The sequence below is a fragment of the Pongo pygmaeus genome, chromosome X (genome assembly GCF_028885625.2).
Source record: "Pongo pygmaeus isolate AG05252 chromosome X, NHGRI_mPonPyg2-v2.0_pri, whole genome shotgun sequence".
Classification (NCBI taxonomy): domain Eukaryota; kingdom Metazoa; phylum Chordata; class Mammalia; order Primates; family Hominidae; genus Pongo; species Pongo pygmaeus.
In genome coordinates this window covers 159,802,893-159,824,679 of record NC_072396.2, presented here as the reverse complement: position 1 = coordinate 159,824,679, position 21,787 = coordinate 159,802,893, and the positions used below count along the sequence as shown (strand labels likewise).

Below are 21,787 nucleotides of genomic sequence, written 5' to 3'. Positions count from 1 at the left end.
CCAACAATGAGAGTTAGAGGATGAAAAATCAAGGTGTCTTGAAACTCTTACTCTGGTGATATAGAAGAGAGGTTTACAAGAGGGTAGAGGAATCAGGGTCAAGAAGGAGCAATGGGGAGCAGGAAGAAAGTCAACCTCACCTATCAACTTTTTGAGCTGCAGGGGAAATCTTAGTCTCATCAGAGAACTTTAAGCAAGGCAGAAGGAAGAAGCAAGTTCGTGTTAAAGAGGTTAAGGACTTGGGGAGGATTGGTTTTCATGATACTGGGGATCCAGAGGGCAAAGTAGGATGATTTTATTTTTAGTTGAGTGGAGGGAGGTTGAGCAGCCAAGTAGTACAGAGAAATGTGGAATATAAATATAAGGAGAGTCAGTCAGTCACAAATATTTATGGAACACCTACTACAAGCCAGACACTTTTGTACACATTGGAGTGCAGCACAGCAGGAGCTTATATTCTATTGGAAAGAGCAAGAGACAAGTTAGTACAAAACTAAATAAGGCAATCTCAATTGTGTTATTCAGAAGATAGAATAGAATAATATGGTAGAGTGTTACATTAGCTGTGGTGGTCATAGAAATCATCTTTGAGGAGTTGAGACCTAAATGATGATAACAGGCCAACTGATGGAGCTCTGAGAGAAGACGTTTCCAGACAGAGGGAAGAGAAAATGCAAAGGCCCTGAGAATGGAAAAAGTTTACCATGTTTGAGGAACAAGAAGGGACGAGTATGACTTGTCACTTTCCCACCTTGCTTTCTAGCTCAAGTAAGCCCTTATTGCTGCATTGCAACCATAGACTATTTCCCTAGTCCACTGACTTTCTCATTCTCCTGGACCTCTATCTTAGATTTTCTGTGTTTTCCTTAAATCTCGAGCGCCTTTTTTCCATTCTCCAATGCCCATTTTCACTCTTAGCTGATGCTGTGCAATGAACCTCCACAGACACCCAACATCACATTTACTGGCATTTGTACCCATATACTCTGCCTGCACACTTATTACAATAAATAGAATGTCTGTGCTCCTAAGGCCAACCTCTCCAGTTTTGTACTTGGTTCCCATCTCTTCTCCCTTCATAAAAAATGTTGCTCCAGCAATTTCTCCTTTTCTCCCTTATATCATCAATTTATCTCTCCACTAGATTAATCTCATCAACATCAATCATGCTATTATTTCCTCCCCTATCTTTACAGAAACCGTCTTAAAATAATTGTCCCTGCTTGCAGCCTTTGCATCTTTTCCTGCCATTCTCTCCTCTTTAACCCACTCCAAAGAAGCTTTTATCTCTATTATTTTATAAGAACTACATTTTCAAGGTCATTATTGATCTTTACATTACTGATTCCTAGTCCTCATCATATTTGAATTCTCAGTAGTATTTGAGAGGTGATTACTCCATCGTTGATACAGGTTCTCACTTGGTTTCTCTAACACCACTTTTCTTCACTTTTCTACTAAACTTACTGCCAATCTTTGTCAACTTTGCGAGTCCTTCTTCATCCCCCTAATCTTTAAAGGTTAGAGTACTCCAGGGATTAGTTCTCCAACTTCTCCTTTATTCTATTTATACTCACTCTGTGACGACATTGTTTAGCCTCACGATTTTAAGTACTATCTATCTACAGATAACTCCAGTTGAATATCTGGAGATATTCTCAGATCTCTCTCCTGAAGTCAAAATTTACATATCAACTCCCTACCTTAACATGCACACAATTAGACTCTTAATTCCTGCCCCTTCCCAAAGCCTGCTGATTGCTCAGCCTTCTCCATGGCAATCAAAAACCATTCCTGGCCGGGCATGGTGGCTCACTCCTGTAATCCCAGCACTTGGGGAAGCTGAGGCAGCTGGATTGGTTGAGCCCTGGAGTTCAAGATCAGCCTGGGCAACATGGCAAAACCTCATCTCTATTAAAAATACAAAAATTAGCCAGGCGTGGTGGTGCACACCTGCAGTCCCAGCTACTCAGTAGGCTGAGGCACAAGAATCACTTGAACTGGGGAGACAGAGGTTGCAGTGAGCTGAAATGGCCTCACTGCACTCCAGCCTGGGCAACAGAGTCAGACTTGATCTCAAAAAAATAAGTAAAACCATTCCCTATTTCAGTTATTCAGTCCACATACCTTGAAGTTTTCCAACTCTTTTTATCTTACATTAACATCTAATCTGTAAAGGATCCTGTATTAGTCCATTTTCACACTGCTAATAAAGACATACCTGAGACTGGGCAATTTACAAAAGAAAGAAGTTTAATGGACTCACAGTTCCACATGGCTGGGGAGGCCTCACAATCATGGCAGAAAGCAGGGAAGAGCAAGTTATATCTTACATGGATGGCGCAGGCAGAGAGAGAGAGCTTGTGCAGGGAAACTCCTCTCCTCTTTTTAAAACCATCAGATCTTGTGAGACTTATTCACTATCATGAGAACAGCAAGGGAAGGACCTACTGCCATGATTCAATTACCTCCTATCAGGTCCCTCCCACAGAACATGGGAATTCAAGATGAGATTTGGGTAGGGACACAGCCAAACCATATTATTCCACCCTGTCCCCTCCCAATCTCATGTCCTCACATTTCAAAACCAATCATGCCTTCCCAACAGTCCCCCAAAGTCATAACTCATTTCAGCATTAACTCAAAAGTCCACATTCCAATGTCTCATCTAAGACAAGGCAAGTCCCTTCCACCTATGAGCATGTAAAGTCAAAAGCAAGTTAGTTACTTCCTAGATACAATGGGGTATAGGCATTGGGTAAATACAGCCATTCCAAATGGGAGAAATTGGCCAAAACAAAGGGCCTACAGGCCCCATGCAAGTCTGAAATTCTACGGGGCAGTCAAATCTTAAATCTCTAAAGTGATCTCCTTTGACTCGATGTCTTGCATCTGGGTCATGCTGATGCAAGAGGTGGGTGCCCATGGTCTTGGGCAGCTCCACCCCTGTGGCTTTGCAGGGTACAGCCTCCCTTGTGTCTGCCTTCATGGGCTGGCATTTTCTGTAGCTTTTCCAGATGCTGGTGCAAGTTTTTGGTGGATCTACCATTCCGGGGTCTGGAGGACGGTAGCCCTCTTCTCACAGCTCCACTAGGTGGTACCCCAGTAGGGACTCTGTGTGGGTGCCCTGAGCCCACATTTCCCTTCTGCACTGCCCTAGCAGAGTTTCTACATGAGGGCCCACCCCCGCAGCAAACTTCTGCCTGGGCATCCAGGCACTTCCATTAATTTCTAAACAGCAAAGCATTCAAGAGGCAACTTGGGTGCTATTAAGGGCATTCAGTTTCATAAGGGAAGCAGAGCATAAAAGTTTGGAAAATTTGCAGCCTCATAATGTTATAGAAAAGCAAATCCCATTTTCTGAGGAGAAATTCAAGCCGGCTGCAGAAATTTGCGTAAGTAATGAGGAGCCGAATGTTAATCCCCAAGACAATGGGGAAAATGTCTCCAGGGCATGTCAGAGGTCTTCACACCAGCACCTCCCATCACCAGCCCAAAGGCCTAAGAGGAAAAAGTTGTTTCATGGGCCAGGCCCAGGATCCCCATGCTGTGTGCAGCCTAGGGACTTGGTGCCTTGTGTCCCAGCCACTACAGCCATGGCTGAAAGGGGTCAATGTAGAGCTCAGGCTGTGGCTTCATAGGGTGCAAGTCCCAAGCCTTGGCAGCTTCCACATGATGTTGAGCCTGCGAGTGCACAGAAGTAAAGAATTGGGGTTTGGGAACTTCCGCCTAGATTTCAGAAGATGTATGAAAACACCTGGATGTCTAGGCAGAATTTTGCTGCGGGGGTGGGCCCTCATGGAGAACCTCTGCTAGGGCAGTGCAGAAGGGAAATGTGGGCTCAGAGCACCCACACAGAGTCCCTACTAGCGTACCACCTAGTGGAGCTGTGAGAAGAGGGCCACCGTCCTCCAGACCCTGGAATGGTAGATACCCTAAATCATCTCTTTCAAATTCAAAGTTCCACAAATCTCTAGGACAGGGGCAAAATGCCACCAGCATCTTTGCTAAAACATAACAAGATTTACCTTTGCTCCAGTTCCCAACAAGTTCCTCGTCTCTATCTGAGACCACCTCAGCCTGGATTTCATTGTCCATATCATTATCAGTCTTTTGGTCAAAGCCATTCAACAAGTCTCTAGGGAGTTCCAAACTTTCCACATTTTCCTGTCATCTTCTGGGCCCTCCAAACTGTTCCAACCTCTGCCTGTTACCCAGTTCCAAAGTCACTGCCATATTTTTGGGTATCTTTTCAGCAGCACCCCACTCTACTGGTACCAACTTACTGTATTAGTCTGTTCTCACACTGCTGATAAAGATATACCTGAGACTGGGAAATTTACAAAGGAAAGAGGTTTTATGGACTTACTGTTCCACATGGCTGGGGAGGCCTCAAAATCATGGCAGAAGGCAAGGAGGAGCAAGTCATGTCTTACATGGATGGCAGCAGGCAAAGAAAGAAGGCTTGTGCAGGAAAACTCTTTTTTTTCTTTTTTTCTTTTTAGACGGAATCTTGCTCTGTCATGCAGGCTGGAGTCAGTGGCATGATCTTGGCTCACTGCAACCTCCACCTCCCGGATTCAAGTGATTCTCCTGCCTCAGCCTTCCAAGTAGCTGGTACTACAGGCATGTGCCACCACATGAGATGAGATTTGGGTAGGGACACAGCCAAACCATATCATTCCCCCTGTCCCCTCCCAAATCTCATGTCCTCACATTTCAAAACCAATCATGCCTTCCCAACAGTCCCCCAAAGTCATAACTCATTTCAGCATTAACTCAAAAGTCCACAGTATCTTTAGTAGAGATGAGGTTTCACCATATTGGCCAGACTGCTGTCTAACTCCTGACCTTATGATCCACCCACCTTGGCCTCCCAAAGTGCTGGGATTACAGGTGTGAGCCACCATGCCCAGCCAAAAACTCTTCTTTTTAAAACCATCAGTTCTCATGAGACTTATTCACTATCCCAAGAACAGCATAGGAAAGACCTGCCCCCATGATTCAATTACCTCCCACCAGGTCCCTCCCACAACACATGGGAATTCAAGATGAGATTTGGGTGGGGACACAGCCAAACCATATCAGATCCTGTTGGCTATAATTTCAAAAAATAATCAGGGTTGATTATGGCCTTAGTATTGAATAAGATGAAAATGTACTGAAATGGAACGATGAAGATAATTGACCAGGGAAAGCAGGTTACAAGCCAAGAGAGGATACAATGTCACTTCAGATGCTATAAAAGTGATGTTTTTATTTTTTGAATGTTATTTGCCTATATTTTCAAATTATCTACACTGCATATGTACTGCTTCTGTAATAATAAAATCAAGTCTATAAATCACACACACACACACACCCCAGCCTCTTCTCTACACCTCAGTGACTACCAACCACATCTAAACTATCATCAACTCTCATCTGAATTATTGCAAGAAGCCATTGCAATAATTCAGATGAGAGTTGATACAAAGCCTTCCTGTTTCCAACCTTACCCTCATATAGTCTTTTCCCAACATTGCATCTAAAGTAATTTTTCAAATTGCAATTCTGATCACTGTTCTCTGCTTCAAATCCTCCAGTGGATTTTCATCTCACTCAGTAAATTCTAAATCCTTCACCATGGCCTTCAAGACCCTACGAAATTTGACCCTCTGCAACCTCTCTGCCCTCATCTGTTACCATTGTCTCCTGTTAATCCTGCCTCAGCCACACTGACCTCCTTGTTCTTCTCAAATGGAGTAGATGTGCTCCTATCTCCAGAACATTACAGTTTCTGTTCTCTGTACTTAAAATTATGTCCCCTGATACTCTAATGCAAGTTCTCTTACTTCCTTCAGGACGCTGCTCAAATTTCATTTTATCAGTGAGGCTTTCCCTGAACACTGTATGTAAATATTGCTCCCATCATTTTTTTTCAATGCACTTAACAGTGCCTGAAGTATTATATATTTATTTCTTTATTGTCTATCTTCTCTGACTATAAGTTAAGCTCATTAAGAACACAAACTTTGGAGGTATTGTTCAATATTGTGTCCCCAGAACTTTGAACAGTTCCTGGCACATGGCAGATGTTCAAATAAATGTATGTTGAATGAATTAGTAAATGATAAATGTAGGGAGACAAAAGCAGGTCTCCCATTTATATCCAAACTCTAGGACTCTAGGAAAGACTGATTATATGGAATCATGTCACACAGCATCCATGGGCAAGAGTGGAGGCAGAGATACCAGTTAAGATGCTATTGCAGTCATACAGATAAAAGAAGACAGTTATTTAGACCAGTGTGGTGGTGACAGAAATGGAAAGAAATGGAAGGATGTTGGATCTAATTAAAGATAAGCATATAAGACTGGCTGTTAATTGAGTATGGGAAGAATGAGGAGAGAGGATGTAAAGAAAATTTCTTTTTGTTTGTTTTGTTTTGTTTTTGTTTTTTTAAATTATATTTTAAGTTCTAGGGTACATGTGCACAACCTGCAGGTTTGTTACATATGTATACACGTGCCATGTTGGTGTGCTGCACCCATTAACTCATCATTTACATTAGGTATATCTCCTAATGCTATCCCTCCCTCTTCCCCCCACCCCATGACAGGCCCTGGTGTGTGATGTTCCCCTACCTGTGTCCAAGTGTTCTCATTGTTCAATTCCCACCTATGAGTGAGAACATACAGTGTTTGGTTTTTTGTCCTTGTGATAGTTTGCTGAGAATGATGGTTTCCAGCTTCATCCATGTCCCTACAAAGGACATGAACTCATCCTTTTTTATGGCTGCATAGTATTCCACGGTGTATATGTGCCACATTTTCTTAATCAAGTCTATCATTGATGGACATTTGGCTTGGTTCCAAGTCTTTCCTATTGTGAATAGTGCCGCAATAAACATACGTGTGCATGTGTCTTTATAGCAGCATGATTTATAATCCTTTGGGTATATACCCAGTAATGGAATGGCTGGGTCAAATGGTATTTCTAATTCTAGATCCTTGAGGAATTGCCACACTGTCTTCCACAATGGTTGAACTAGTTTATAGTCCCACCAACAGTGTAAAAGTGTTCCTATTTCTCCACATCCTCTCCAGCACCTGTTGTTTCCTGACTTTTTAATGATCGCCATTCTAACTGGTGTGAGATGGTATCTCATTGTGGTTTTGATTTGCATTTCTCTGATGGCCAGTGATGATAAGCATATTTTTATGTATCTGTCGGCTGCATAAATGTCTTCTTTTGAGAAATGTCTGTTCATATCCTTTGTATAAGATTATTAGTGGATTTCTCAAAAGAAATGTTGTAGGCCAGAAGGGAGTGAAAACGTAGATTTAAAATCCTGAAAGGAAATAAAAACTAGCAATGAAAAATACTATATCCAGTAATCTTATCTTTCAGAAATGAAGGGGTGATAAAGATTTTCTCAGAAAGACAAAAGCTAGATCTGCTTTATAAGAAATGCTAGAAGGAGTTCTTCAAGCTGAAGAAAGAGGATGCTTATTAGTGATATGAAGACATATGAAAGGATAAAACCCACTAATAAAAATAAGTACATTGTCAAATCCAAAACACTCTAATAGTGTAATGGCAGTGGGTAAATTAATTGTATCTTTAGTATAAAAGATAAAAGACAAAGAAAGCTATTTTAAAAACTAAAGCTATAATAATGTGTTAAAGAATGCAAATTATTAAAAGATGTAAATTGTCACATCAAAAACATAAAATAGGCTGGGCACAGTGGCTCATGGCTGTAATCTCAACACTTTGTGGGGGCCGAGGTGGGAGGATCACTTGAGCCCAGGTGTTTGAGACTAACTTGGGCAAGATAGTGAGATCTCATCTCTATAAAAAATTTAAAAATTAACAAAGCATGGTGGTGCATGCCCGTAGTCCCACTACTCAGCAGGTGGAGGTGGGAGGACTGCTTGAACCTGGAGGAGTCAAGGCTACAGTAAGCAATGATCACACCACTACACTCCAGCCTGGGCAACAGAGCAAGACCCTGTCTCAAAAATAATAATAATATGTAGGAGAAAGGGAATAAAAGTGTAGAGTTTGTGGATGCAATAAAAATTAAGTTGTTATCAGTTTAAAATAGCCTGCTAATTTTGTGTAAGCCTCATAGTAACCACAGAGCAAAAGCCTATAGTAGATACACAAAACATTTTAAAAAGGTCCAAAGCCATCAAACTATAAAGGAAGAATGCAACAGAAGAAGAAAGGATCAAAGGATCTTAAAAAAAAAAGAAAGAAAGCAATTAACAAAATGACACAAGTATGACCAAAGTCCACTGCTTCTTTATTACTGATATAGAATATCTTTCAGATCTTAAGGGACTGATTAATTACTTGGGAGAGAAAGTTTGTGTTGAGAAGATTTGCTTGTGTTGCAATGAGAAAGGGAAGTCCTTCTACTCAACAGAAGCTGTACAGGCATGTATGACAAAAGCCAGTGTAAGCTTTTTACAGATGGTGATGCTGCTTTGGAATTTGCAGACTTGTATGATTTTAGGAGTAGCTACCCAGATCACAAGGAAGGGGAGGACCCTAATGAGGCTGAGGAGTTGCCCTTAGGAAAGGACTTAGAATATGATGATGAAAGCATGGAACTGATTCTGCCTTCTGATGCCAGAGTGGGTCATCACTCCTTGATGAGACACTACAAACAGTGATTTGGCTTGTCAAGAGCTGTGGCAGTTGCTAAATATTGTAAGGCCATGGGCTGAGTGCTTCAGTAATAGAGAGCCCTGGGATAGACTGGCAACACAGGAGCAGCTCTTACATGAAAGTGAGACATGCATTATATCCAAAGGATGAAGTCAAAATGGATGCTGAAGACAGAAATGAAGAACAATGCCACCAAGCAGATGCACTTTAGGGCCCAAGTGAGATTCTGAGAGTCTGCCAGGATTGAGTGATTGTCTGCTGCCCAAGTTTCCTCCTTGCCCTGAGGACCAGGGAAAGCCAGATTGTATGATGGACACTTTTGCTGCTACTTCACTTGCTCTAACCTAATAATAAAAATGAAAATCTAAAAAATATTTGATTGAAGAATGAAGGTGAAAGAAATACATTTTCAGACAAGCATAAACAGAGAAACTTCACCACTAGCAAAAGTCCACTAAAACATTCTAATGTTATACTTGAGACAATAAAAAAGTGATACAGAATGGAAGGCATGAGAGACAAGATGGGATAAAGAGCAAACAAAGTTAAATATGTGGATAAATATAAATAAGTATTATAAAACATAGTCAAATGTTTTATGAGTGTTAAGATATATAGAATTGCTTTATTCACAGTTGGTTTGCTGTCATAACACAAGTATCATGAAAATCACTGCTAAATCTAAGCCAAAATTGGGAAAGGAAAAGGTTCATGTCACTATCGTCAACACTGGACATGTAGACTCAGGAAAGTTCAACACTGCTGGCCATCTGATCTATAAATGTGACGTGATCAACAAAGGAACCATTGAAAAATTTGAGAAAGAAGCTGCTGAGATAGGAAAGGGCTCATTTGAGTATGCTTGGATCTTGGATAACTATAAACTGAACATGAATGGAATATCACCATTGATATCTCCTAAAGAAACCTGAGGCCAAAAAGTATCCTGTGACCATCATTGATGCCCCAGCACACAGGGGCTTTATTAAAAAAAAAAAAAAAAAAACATGATTACAGTGATATCACCAAAATGGTGGATAGAAGCAATCTGGCTTCACTCTCCTCCAGAAAAAACAAAAACAACTATTCAGTGTCTAGCTTATCACCAGGAATATACCATAACTCAAAACAGAGGCTGTGAGGATCTGAGTGGCCACATAGAAGAGAAAAACTGCAAGCAGAAGATAACAAAAATGGGCCTCTTTAACTGCAGCATCCCCTTCCCAAGCTGCCAGGCACCATGCAGAAAAGTTCCCCCAGACTGACAGTATGTACATCAGAAAAAGTGACATCTAGGTGAACAGCCAGCTTTCCCACCATCTTGGGTTCCTTTGCAGAAAAATCATTCCTGCCTCAATCCGTGGGAAGCAGCCTGATTGCCTCTAGGGTAAAAAAAATCCTGAGGGCAGCTAGAGACAAAGGAGGGAGGTGGGGCTGGCAACCCCAGCATGCAAAACACATTGGCTGCTCTTCATCTAAGCCAAAGAAGACACCAAATGAGAGAGACTGTTTAGCCCATGGTTCCTCTGGACACAAAATCCTAACCAGATGTCTCACCCAACCAGGATATCCAGTTTGGGACCTCCCCCAAATCGGGAATGGGCAGTAATCCAAGCCTTTGCAAGAGCTGCAGCAAATCTGGGCTTACAGCACCATCTAGTGCCAAAAAAGAGGCAGTAATCTCAGAGTAAGGGAGCTCTAATTCATACATAACCTTTAGACAGGCATACTCCTGAAAAACCAAACTAAGCCAGACACAAAGACTGGAATAAATAATTTAGCATTCATACAAAGACATAGATATATGTGCATAAAAAACAAGAGCAAATAGGGAGCTATGACCTCTCCAAATGGAGACAGCATGGAGCCAGTGACTAACCCTAATGAGATGGCAAATTGTAGCTCTCAGATCAATAATTCAAAATAAAAGTTCTGAGGAAACCCAGAGAACACAAAAAAGCAACTGAGAAATTTATGAGATAAATTTAACAGAGAAATCAAAATAATAATTTGAAAAACCAGAAATGCTGGAGCTGAGAAATACAACTGAATGGAAAAAAAAAAAATGCACTGGAAAGTCTAAACAGCAGAACTGATCAAGCAAAACAAACAATCAATGAGCTCAAAGACAGGCTATTTGAAAATACACAGTCAAAGGACAAAAAATAATTAAAAGGAATGAAGAACACTTGCAAGATCTAGAGGACTGCCTCAATAGAACAAATCTAAGAGTCATGGGCCTTCAAGAGAGAAAGAGCAATGAATAAAAAGCTCAAAGAAGTAATAACAGAAAATATTTCCAAACCTACAGAAAGATGTAGGTATCCAGGTATAGGAAGGCTGAAGATCACCAAACAGATTCAACCCAAATAAGACTACCCCAAGGCATATAACAATTAAACTCTCAAAGGTCAAAGACAAAGAGAGGATCCTAAAAAGAGCAAGAAAAAAGAAGCAAATAACATATAAAGGAGCTCCAGTTCATCCGGGAACATACTCTGGACCAAATGAACCTACCTAATGTTTTACAGAACATTTTATCCAACTACTGCAGAATATACATTCTTCTTATCAGCACATGGAACATTCTCCAAGATAGACTATATGTTAGGCCAGAAAACAAGTATCAACATTAAAAAAATAAAATTATATTAAGTATCTTTTCTGACTACAGTAGAATAAAACTAGAAATCAATAACAAGAGGAACTTTTGAAACTATACAAATACATGGAAATTAAACAACACGCTCCTGAACAACCAATAAGTCAATGAAGAAATTAAGAAGGAAATTTACTGAAACAAATGCAAATGGAAACAACATACCAAAATGAATGGGATACAACAAAAGCAGTACTAAGAGAGAAGTTTATAGCTATAAATGCCTACATCAAAAAAGAAGAATAACATCAAATAAACCTGGTGATGATGTAACTCAAGGACATAGAAAAACAAGAGCAAACCAAACCCAAAATTAGTAGAAGGAAAATAATAATAATCATGGAAATAAATAATATTGAGAAAAAGAAAACAATATGAAAGACCAATGAAATTTTTTTTATTATACTTTAAGTTTTAGGGTACATGTGCACAATGTGCAAGTTAGTTACATATGTATACATGTGCCATGCTGGTGCGCTGCACCCACTAACTCGTCATCTAGCATTAGGTATATCTCCCAATGCTATCCCTCCCCCCTCCCCCCACCCCACAACAGTCCCCAGAGTGTGATGTTCCCCTTCCTGTGTCCATGTATTCTCAGACCAATGAAATTTTTAAAATGGCTTTTTGAAAGATAGATAAAATTTAAAATCTTTAGTTAGACTAAGGGAAAAAAAATGAGAGAAGACCTAAATAATTGAAATCAGAGATGAAAAGAGTCATTAAAACTGATAACACAAAAATACAAAGTTTCACTAGAAACTATTATGATCAACTATATGCCAACAAATTGGAAAAACTAGAAGAAATAGATAAAGTTCTGGACACATACAACTTACCAAGATTGAACTATGAGGAAATAGAAAACTTGAGCAGACCAATAACAAGTAATGAGATTGAAGCGGTAATAAAAAGTCTGGCATTAAATAAAAGTCCAGGACCTGATGACTTCACTGCTGAAGAAAAACTTATGCCAATTGTACTGAAACAATTTAATATTGCAAAAAATTGAAGAGAAAAGAATGTTTCCAAACTCATTCTACAAGACCAGCATTATCCCAATACCCAAACCAGACAAGGACACAACAACAGCAAAAAGAAAACTACAGGCCAACTTCGCTGATGAATATAGATGCAAAAATCCTCAACAAAGTACTAGCAAACTAAATTCAACAACACATTAAAATGAGTATTTGTCATGCTCAAGGGGGATTCATCCTAGGAACACAAAGATAGTTCAACATATGGAAATCAATAAATGTGATATACCACATTAACAGAAGGAAAGACAAAAACCATATATTTATTTCAATAAATGTCAAGAAAGCATTGAATAAAATTCAACATCCCTTCATGATAAAAACTCTCAACAAATTTGGTTTAAAAGAGCATACCTCAAAACAGTAAATGTTATATATGACAAGCCCACAGCTAACATTTTACCAAATGGGAAAAAATTGAAAGCCTTTCCTCCAAGATCTGGAACAAGACAAGCATGCCCACTTTCATCAATTCTATTAAATGTAGTCCTGGAAGTCCAAGATGGAGCAATTAAGCAAAGGGCCTTCAAATTAGAAAAAAAGAAATCAAATTCCCCTTGTTTGTAGATGATATAATGTTATATTTAGAAAAACCTAAACACACCACCAAAAAACTGTTAGAACTGATCAACAAATTCAGTAGAGTTGCAAGATAGAAAACCAACATACAAAAATCAGTAGCATTTCTATATACCAAGAGCTAACAATCTGAGAGAGAAATCATAAAAGCATTTTCATTTTCAATAGCTATAGTAAAAATAAGTATCTAGGAACAAATTTAACCAAAGAGGTGAAAGATCTCTATACTGACAACTGTAAAACACTGATGAAAGGAATTGAAGAAGGCACAAAAAATGAAAAGGTATCTATCCCATGTTCATAGAATGGAAGAATTCATATTGGTAAAATATCAATACTACTAGATTTAATGTATTACCTATCAAAATACCAATAACATTTTTCACATAAATAGAAAAAGCAGTCTTAAAATTTGTACAGACCACAAAAGACCCAGATATGGTTTGGCTGTGTCCCCACCCAAATCTCATCTTGAATTGTAGTTCCCATAATCCCCACATGTCGTGGGAGGGACCCAGTGGGAAGTGATTGGGTCATGGGGGCAGTTTCCCCCATGCTGTTCTTGTGATAGTGAGTGAGTTCTCATGAAATCTGATGGTTTTCTAAGTGTTTGGCATTTCCCCTGCTGGCACTCATTCCCACTGCCACCTTGTGAAGAAGATGCCTTGTTTCCCCTATGCCTTCCACTATGATTGCAAGTTTCCTGAGACCTCCCCAGCAATGCGGAACTGTGAGTCAACTAAACCTCTTTCCTTTATAGATTACCCAGTCTCCAGCAGTTCTTTATAGCAGCATGAGAACAGACTAATACAGTAAATTGGTACTGAGGTTGGGGGGGCGCTGCTATAAGGATACCTGAAAATGTGGAAGCAACTTTGGAACTGTGTAACAGGCAGAGGATGGAACACTTTGAGGGCTCAGAAGAAGACAGGAAAATGTGGCAATGTTTGGAACTTCCTAGAGACCTGGAGGGCTCAGAAGAAGACAGGAAAATCTGGGAAAGTTTGGAACTTCCTAGAGAATTATTGAATAGCTTTCACCAAAATGCTGATAGTAATATGGACAATGAAGTTCAGACTGAGGTGGTATCAGATGGAGATGAGGAACTTATTACGAATAGGAATAAAGGTGGCTCTTGCTATGCTTTAGCAAAGAGATTGGCAGCATTTTGCCCCTGCCCTAGAGATCTGTGGAACTTTGAACTTTAGAGAGATGATTTGGGGTATCTGGCAGAAGAAATTTCTAAGCAACAAAGCATTCCAGAGTGACGGAGCATAAAAGTTTGAAAAATTTGCAGCCTGATGATGTAGTAGAAAAGACAAACCCATTTTCTGGGGAGAAATTCAATCCAGCTACAGAAATTTATATAAGTAACAAGGAGCCAATGTTAATCACCAAGATAATGGGGAAAATGTGTCCAGGGCATGTTAGACACCTTTGCAGCAGCCCCTCCCATCGCAGGCCTGGAGGCCTAGGAGGGAAAAATGCTTTCGTGGCCTGGGTCCAGGGCCCCCCTGCAGTGTTCAGCCTGGGACTTGGTGCCCTGTGTCCCAGCCACTCCAGCTAAAAGAGGCCAAAGTACAGCTTGGGCTATAGCTTCAGAGGGTGCAAGCCCCCAGCCTTTGTTCTGTGGGTGCACAGAAGACAAAAATTGAGGTTTGGGAACATCCACCTAGATTTCAGAGGATGTATGGAAATGCCTGGATGTCCAGGCAGAGGTGTGCTGCAGAGGCAGAGCCCTCGTGGAGAACCTCTGTTAGGGCAGTGAGGAAAAGAAATGTGGGGTTGGAGCCCCCACACAGTCACCACTGGGGCACTGCCTAGTGGAGCTGTGAGAAGAGGGCCACTGTCCTCCAGACCCCAGAATGGTAGATCCACTGACAGCTTGCACCGTGGGCCTGGAAAAGCCACAGGCACTCAATGCCAGCCCATGAAAGCAGCCAGGAGCAGGGCTGTACCCTGCAAAGCTACAGGGGCGGAGCTGCCCAAGGCTGTGGGAGCCTGCCTTTTGTATCAGGGTGACCTAAATGTGAGACACAGAGTCAAAGGAGAACATTTTGGAACTTTCAGATTTAATGATTGCCCTATTGGATTTCAGACTTGCATGGGGCCTGTAGCCCCTTTGTTTTGGCCAATTCCTCCCATTTGGAATGAGTGTATTTACCCAATGCCTGTACCCCTATTGTATCTAGGAAGGAACTAACTTGCTTTTGATTTTACAGGCTCATAAACGGAAGGGACTTTCCTTGTCTCAGATAAGACTTTGGACTTGGACTTTTGGGTTAAGGCTGGAATGAGCTAACACTTTGGGAGACTGTTGGAAAGTCATGATTCTGTTTTTAAATGTGAGGACATGAGTTATTTGAGGGGCCATGGGTGGAAACATATGGTTTGGCTCTGTGTCCCCACCCAAATCTCATCTTGAATTGTAGTATACTGTTTGTAAAAATTCCTGCCTATCCAGAGATTTAAAAAAAAAAAAAAAAGCTATACTTTCTTCAATTTTCTCTTACAATTTGATTTTTTACATTTAACTTTTTAATACTTCCTGTAGACTAAAAGTTATTTTGGTGCATTGTGTGAACCAAAGATCAAAGTGGTTTTATTTTTTTCTGAAAATATCTATTCATTTTTTCAATTAATTGATTGTTTCTATTAAGGATATAGGAGAATCTAAAATTATGGAATTGTGGGCAATTTTTGCCTTACATTTCATGTAAGGCAAAATGTTCCCCATGTGTCATGGGAGGGACCCAGTAGGAAGTGATTGGATCATGGGGGCAGGTTCCCCCATGCTGTTCTCATGACAGTGGGTAAGTTTTCATGAGATCTGATGGTTTTATAAGCATCTGGCATTTCCCCTTCTGGCACCACTCCCTCCTGCCGCCTTGTGAAAAAGGTGCCTTGCTTCCCCTTCACCTTCCACCGTGATTGTAAGTTTCCCAAGGCCTCTCCAGCCATGTGGAACTGTGAGTCAATTAAACCTCTTTCCTTTATAAATTATGCAGTCTCAGGCAGTTCTTTATACCAGCAGGAGAACAGACTAATACAGACCCTAAATAGCCAAAGCAGTCCTGAGCAAAGAGAACAAAGCTGGAGGCATGATGCTACTTTATTTCAAACTATATTACAAAGCTGTAGTAACCAAAACAGCATGGTACTGGCATAAAGACAGAAACATATGCCAGTGGAATACAACAGAGAACCCAGAAATGAATCCACATATTTAGAGCCAACTCATTTTTGACAAAGTGCCAAGAATATGCATTGGTGAAAGAATAGTCTCTTCAATAAATGATGTTGGGAAAACTGGATATCCACATGCAGAAGAATGAAACTAAACCCCTATCTCTCACTATATACAAAAACTAAATCAAAATGGATTAGAGACTTAAATATACAACCTGAAACTATGAAGCTACTGGAAGAAAACATTGGGGAAATGCTCCAGGACATTGCTCTGGGAAATATTTTATGGCCTGGGAAATATCAAAAGCACAGGCAACTAAAGCAAAAGTAGACAAATGGGATTATATCAAGCTATAAAGCTTCCCCACAACAAAGGAGTCAATTAACAAAGTGAAGGGACAACCTATAGGATGGGATGAAATATTTGCAAACTATACAACTGAGAGGGTATTAATAACCAGAATATATAAGGAACTCAAACAAGTCAATGGCAAAAAAGCAAAGAATCCTATTAAAAATGAACAAAGATCTGAATAGACATTTCTCAAAAGAAAACATACAAATGGCCAACAGGTATATGAAAAACTGCTCAACATCACTAATTACCTGAGAAATGCAAACCAAAAGCACAATGGATATTTCACTCCAGTTAAATGACTTTTATCAAAAAGACAAAAAATAATGAATGCTGGTGAGGATGTGGCAAAAGGGGAATGCTTGTACACTATTGATGGGAGTGTGAATTAGTACAGATACTATGGAAAAGAGTATGTATGTTCCTCAAGAAACTAACAACAGAACTACCATGTGATCCAGCAATCCCACTGCTGGATATATATCCAAAGACAGGAAATCAGTGTATCAAAGAGATAGCTGCACACCAACGTTTATTACAGCACCATTCACAATAGCTAGGGTAGAAAATCAACCTAAGTATACATCAGCAGATGAATGGATAAAGACTGTGTGGTATGTATACACAATAGAATATTACTCAGCCATTAAAAAGAATGAAATCCCGTCATTTGTGGCAACATGGATGAGCCTGGATGTCATTGTGTTAAGTGAAATAAGCCAGGCATAGAAAGACAAATATCACATGTTTTCACTTACATGTGAGAGCTTAAAAAGTGGATCTCACGGAGATAGAGAGTAGAATGGTGCTTAACGGAGTTTGGGAATGGTATTGGGGGGGTGGGATGGAATGAAGAGAGGTTGATTAATAGGTGTAAAATGAAGGGGTGGCCTGCCCCTCCACACCTGTGGGTGTTTCACGTCAGGTGGGATGAGAGACTGAGAAAAGAAATAAGACACAGAGACAAAGTACAGAGAAAGAAAAGTGGGCCCAGGGGACCGGCACTCAGCATACGGAGGACCCACGCCGGCACTGGTCTCTGAGTTCCCTCAGTATTTATTGATCATTATCTCTACCATCTCGGAGAGGGGGATGTGGCAGAACAATAGGGTAATAGTGGGGAGAGGGTCAGCAGGAAAACATGTGAACAAAGGTCTCTGTGTCATAAATAAGTTTAAGGAAAGGTGCTGTGCCCTGATGTGCACGTATACAAACATCTTGGTGCATTAAACAGCAGTATTGCCACTAGCCTGTCTCACCTCCAGCCTTAAGGTGGTTTTCTCCTATCTCAGTAAATAGAACATACAATCGGGTTTTACACCGAGACACTCCATTGCCCAGGGACGAGCAGGAGACAGATGCCTTCCTCTTATCTCAACTGCAAAGAGGCCTTCCTCTTTCACTAATCCTCCTCAGCACAGACCCTTTATGGGTGTCGGGCTGGGGGACGGTCAGGTCTTTCCCTTCCCATGAGGCCATATCTCAGGCTATCACATAGGGAGAAACCTTGGACAATACCTGGCTTTCCTAGGCAGAGGTCCCTGCGGCCTTCCACAGTGTATTGTGTCCCTGGGTACTTGAGATTAGAGAATGGTGATGACTTTTTTTTATTATTATTATACTTTAAGTTCTAGGGAAATGTGCACAATGTGCAGGTTTGTTACACATGTATACATGCACCGTGTTGGTGTGCTGCACCCACTAACTCGTCATTTACATTAGGTATATCTCCCAATGCTATCCCTCCCCCCACCCCATGACAGGCCCAGTGTGTGATGTTCCCCCTCCTGTGTCCATGTGTTCTCATTGTTCAATTCCCACCTATGACTAAGAACATGCGGTGTTTGGTTTTTTGTCCTTGCGATAGTTTGCTGAGAATGATGGTTTCCAGATTCATCCATGTCCCTACAAAGGACATGAACTCATCCTTTTTTATGGCTGCATAGTACTCCATGGACAAGCATACCGCCTTCAAGCACTTTTTTAACAAAGCACATCCTGCACAGCCCTAAATCCATTAAACCTTGAGTCAACACAGCACATGTCTCTGCGAGCACAGGGCTGGGGGTAGGGCTACAGATTTTTTTTTTTTTTTACTTTATGAAGTATTTATTGATCATTCTTGGGTGTTTCTCGGAGAGGGGGATATGGGAGGGTCATAGGATAATAGTGGAGAGAAGGTCAGCAGATAAACACATGAACAAAGGTCTCTGGTTTTCCTAGGCAGAGGTCCCTGTGGCCTTCTGCAGTGTTTGTGTCCCTGGGTACTTGAGATTAGGGAGTAGTGATGACTCTTAAAGAGCATGCTGCCTTCAAGCATGTGTTTAACAAAGCACATCTTGCACCGCCCTTAATCCATTTAACCCTGAGTTGATACAGCACATGTTTCAGAGAGCACGGGGCTGGGGGAAAGGCCATAGATCAACAGCATCCCAAGGCAGAAGAATTTCTCCTAGTCAGAAGAAAATGGAGTCTCCTATGCTCACCTCTTTCTACACAGACACAGCAACAATCTGATCTCTCCTTCCTTTCCCCACACTTCCCCCCCTTCTCTTCAACAAAACCGCCATCGTCCTCATGGCCCGCTCCCGATGGTCGCTGTCTCTTCGGAGCTGTTGGGTACACCTCTCAGACACGGCCGCCGGGCAGAGGCGCTCCTCACCTCCCAGACGGGGTGGCCGGGCAGAGACGCTCCTCACATCCCAGACGGGGCGGCTGGGCAGAGGCGCTCCTCACATCCCAGACAGGGCGGCCGGGCAGAGGCGCTCCTCACCTCCCAGACGGGGCGGCCAGGCAGAGGCGCTCCTCACTTCCTCCCAGACGGGGTGGCAGCCAGGCAGAGGTGCTCCTCACCTCCTAGACGGGGTGGCCGGGCAGAGACGCTCCTCACTTCCCAGATGGGGCAGCCAGGCAGAGGCGCTCCTCACTTCCTCCCAGACGGGGTGGCGGCCAGGCAGAGGCGCTCCTCACCTCCCAGATGGGGCGGCCGGGCAGAGGTGCTCCTCATCTCCCAGACGGGGCAGCCGGGCAGAGGTGCTCCTCACTTCCTCCCAGACGGGGTGGCGGCCGGGCAGAGGCACTCCTCACCTCCCAGATGGGGCGGCCGGGCAGAGGCGCTCCTCACTTCCCGGACTGGGCGGCCAGGCAGAGGTGCTCCTCACCTCCCGGACAGGGTGGCCGGGCAGAGGCGCTCCTCACTTCCCAGACGGTGCGGCGGCTGGGCAGAGGTGCTCCTCACTTCCCAGATGGGGCAGCCAGGCAGAGGCGCTCCTCACTTCCTAGACGGGGTGGCGGCGGGGCAGAGGCTGTAATCTTAGCACTTTAAGAGGCCAAGGCAGGAGGCTGGTAGGTGGAGGTGGTAGCGAGCCGAGATCACGCCACTGCACTCCAGCCTGAGCACCATTGAGCATTGAGTGAGCGAGACTCCGTCTGCAATCCCAGCACCTCGGGAGGCCGAGGCAGGCAGATCACTCGAGGCCAGGAGCTGGAGACCAGCCCGGTCAACAGGGCGAAACCCCGTCTCCACCAAAAATACAAAAACCATTCAGGCGTGGCGGCGCGCGCCTGCAATCCCAGGCACTCGGCAGGCCGAGGCAGGAGAATCACAGGAGCCCGAGGCAGGGAGGTTCCAGGGAGCCGAGATCACGGCAGCACAGTCCAGGTTCGGCAACAGAGGGAGACCGAAAAAAGAAGGAGAGGGAGACCGAAGAAAGGAGAGGGAGAGGGAGAGGGAGAGGGAGAGAGAGAGGGATAGGGTTACAGATTAACAGCATCTCAAGGCAGAAGAATTTTTCTTAGTACAGAACAAAATGGAGTCTCTCATGTCTACTTCTTTCTGCATAGACACAGTAACAGTCTGATCTCTCTTTCTTTTCCCCACAGTAAAATTACACTTAAATAGAAGGGATAAGTTGTAGTGTTCGATATTACAGTAGGGTGACTATAGTTAACAATGATTTATTGTATGTTTCAAAATAGCTAGAAGAGAAGCCTTGGAATGTTCCCAACACAAATAAATGACAAATGGTTGAAGTGATTGATATTCCAATTACCATTATTTGATTATTACACATTGTATTAATGTATCAAAATATCACATGTATCCCCAAAACATGTACAATTATTGTGTATCTATTTAAAAATACATCATGATAGGCACCTCTCAGGTTGACTGTACTGTCCTGATTATTGCTGGTGGTGTTAACAAATTTGAAGCTAGTATCTTTAAGAATGGGCAGACCCATGAGCATGCCCTTCTGGTTTACACACTGGAAGTGAAACAACTAATTGTTGGTGTTAAAAAATGGATTTCACTTAACTATGCCATTGCCAACAGAGCTATGTGGAAATCAGTAGGGAAGTCTGCCCTACATTAAGAATATTGGCTACAACCCCAACACAGTAGTATTTATGCCAATTTCTGGTTGGAATGCTGACAACTTGCTAACATGCCTTGGTTAAAGGGTGGAAAGTCACCTGTAGAGATGGCAATACCAGTGTAACACACCACTTGAAGCTCTGGATTATATCATACCACCAGCTCATCCAACTGACAAGGCTTGTGCCTACCTCTCCAGGAAGTCTACAAAATTGGTAGTATTGGTATTGTCTTTGTGGGCCTAGCGGTGACTGGTGCTCTCAAACCCAGCATGATTGGTCGGCTTTGCTCCAGTTAACATTACAACTGAAATAAAGTCTGTTGAATTGCACCATGAAGCTTTAAGTGAAGCTCTTCTTGGGGACAGTGTGGGCTTCAGTGTCAAGAATGTGTCCATCAAAGATGTTTATCATGGCAATATGGCTTGTGACAGCCAAAATGACTTGCCAACGGAAGCAGCTGGCTTCACTGCTCAAGTGATTATCCTGAATCATCCAGCCCAAATCAGTGCTGGCTCTCCACCTCTGTTGGATTGTCACACAGCTCACATTGCTTGCAGGTTTGCTGAGCTGAAGGTGGTTGATTTCCTTCTGGTTAGAAGCTGGAAGATGACCCCATCGTGATTTTTATTGCTATGGTTTCTTTCTAATTTAGTCTTGAGGTCTCTCACTTGAGAATGGTCATAAGCCAAGATAGCCACTTTCTAGGAGAGTCCTGACCAGGGGGAAAGTTAAGTTTGAGTGTGTCAGCTTGGTGAGACACAATGAGGAAGTAAAAACAAAATAAATAGTGGAATAGAATACTAACAAGTATCTAGAAATAAGTCTAGCTAAAAATTTGCAAAATGTCTATGGAAAAAAAAACTATGGAAATTTACTGAGAAACTTTAAAGAGTATCTAAATAACTTTCAAGATATACCACGTA

At 42.1% G+C, this 21,787-nt stretch overlaps 1 protein-coding gene across 2 annotated transcripts in view; it reads left to right on the top strand.

Moving 5' to 3' along the window:
* F8 (coagulation factor VIII) overlaps nucleotides 1-21,787 on the top strand; it is a 222,926-nt gene that overhangs the window by 120,924 nt on the left and 80,215 nt on the right. The window lies entirely within an intron of this gene.